Here is a 2,006-nt window from a genome sequence, read left to right on the forward strand (position 1 = left end):
AACTGCTTAAGATAGGAATGAAGGGAAGAATGACTAATACATTTTGCATGGGTCTATGAAGCCTTTTATGGAAAATCCATAAATATTGCGAAAGTTTGACACAATAGGGGCTCCAAAAATAAGAATTCAAGAACAATTACAAAACTGAAGTGCAATTCTTTTAGCTACGAATATAATAAAAATGAATTGCAGTGGTCCTAGAGCTAGATTTTCTGCAATATGATTTTCCTACTCAAAAGACACTCGACAATGCTCAAAAACTCCTATGCTGAATGATAAAGGTGAACATAGTATTTCAGCAAAATGCAAATCCCACAGCACTTAGATGATGGTGCCTGTGGTTGATCTTCGACGACCGTCATTCGAGAAGTAAATCACAAAAATTAATATAGCTGCCATTGAAATATACAAAAGCATAGAATTTTTTTATTTAAAGAAAAAACCATTTATATGATAGCACAACTCCAGTATGGCATCCATATTTTCTTCTAGTATTGCACTAACTGCTGACTGAATTTCTTCAATGGAGATCTCCACATCTGCTTCTTAGGAAAACATAAAATAAAAATCTGAAGAACAGAGGAGAGAGATGAAGGCAATGGAAACCCAAGAGAGAGGGAGAGGGGGGGAGTACGTACTCTCTAGGCTATACCGAGAGTAGTGGAGGTCGAAGGCTTTGGGATCGCTGTGGGGGAGAGGTGGTCGGTGGCCCTGCTTGGCGTACGTCTCCATCACTGTCTAGACCAGATCTGCCATCGTGTTCTCTGACGACATCACCATGAGCACCAGCCTCACATTTCGCTCGATCATCACGTTTAGCAGCAACTTCGTCGACCGCTGCACCACTGCCCCTCCATTGATCTCCAGCCGCTAAGGGATCTTAGGATGGTTCCCCGATCGTGCGGGTGATCTGGAAGGCGATGACCATGGCATAGTGCGACTCGAGATTATAAGCGGAGGGCTCAAAGATGAGGGCAAGGGTGGGGTCGGGCCTGGGTGGATGGGCGGGGGAGGGGGTAGGATCTTGGCCCAGGCGGCGGTGGTTGGGTTACAGACGAAGTAGGAGGGGCGGTGGACAGGCGTGAAGCAGCAGAGGAAGCCATTGATGAGGATCGGACGATGATCGTGGGGTGTGGAAGGAAGGAAAGAGAGGGGTCGGGGAGGGCATGGGTGATTGGATCGAAGGGGGCGACGGACGGGCAGGAGGCGATGGAGGAGAAGATGCCAGAGATGGAGCGGTGGCAGCTGGACTGGGTGAGGGCAAAGTTGGGGGAGGAGATGACTTGGGATCAGGAGGCGGAGACGAAGCGAAAGCGGAGGTCGGAGGCGGCAGGGAGGTAGGGGAGGGCATGGTTGCGGATGATGTCCGTGAGTGGGGTGTTGATATGCCGCAAGATCTGAGCGACCTTGGCACAGAGGCAGTCAAGGCTCCTTCGTCGCAACTGCCACCAGATTTCCTAGATGGCGGGCGCATCGTCTTGGCCGCAAGGCCTCGGCTGCATGATGTCGTCGGATCCCATGGAGCTGGAGTGAGTTTGTTTCTTGATTAAAACCCCAGCCATCATTTGGGTTGCATTGGGGCTGTTTTTATGTTTGATAAATATCCAGCACAAAACCCCAGCGCCTCGCATTCGCTTGGGATTCCTCAACCGTCTCGATGCATGGCATATCAAAAAATTACTTTATGATATTTGAATATAGATCAATAGCAAATCAAATTAGTAATCAAACATGATATTTGAATAAGAATAAATGAATCAATTTGAGGGATCAAAAATTAATCAATTTAAACATGATAAAGTCAAGGAAGAACTAGATAAAGAGCTCTAAGGGTGAGATTCAACTAGAAGATTTTCAAGATCATAAAGATCAAACTATGATGTAATCATGCAAAACAACAATATTAAGCACATTATCTTTGATAAATAGATGACTTATCTTGAAGTTCTTAGATCATGTATTTTTTGATAAATTTTAATAATTAGATATCTTATGAGAATGTCAAA

At 45.3% G+C, this 2,006-nt stretch overlaps 1 long non-coding RNA gene across 1 annotated transcript; it reads right to left on the bottom strand.

Moving 5' to 3' along the window:
* Positions 1–414: 414 nt before the first annotated feature.
* LOC105049240 (uncharacterized) lies at positions 415–1,641 on the bottom strand. The gene is made up of 2 exons (XR_832773.4): positions 639–1,641; positions 415–539 (listed from the first exon to the last, which is right to left on the bottom strand). It is a non-coding gene; the product is annotated as an uncharacterized lncRNA (long non-coding RNA).
* Between the last annotated feature and the right edge of the window lie 365 nt (positions 1,642–2,006).

This window comes from Elaeis guineensis, chromosome 7 (assembly GCF_000442705.2).
Source record: "Elaeis guineensis isolate ETL-2024a chromosome 7, EG11, whole genome shotgun sequence".
Classification (NCBI taxonomy): domain Eukaryota; kingdom Viridiplantae; phylum Streptophyta; class Magnoliopsida; order Arecales; family Arecaceae; genus Elaeis; species Elaeis guineensis.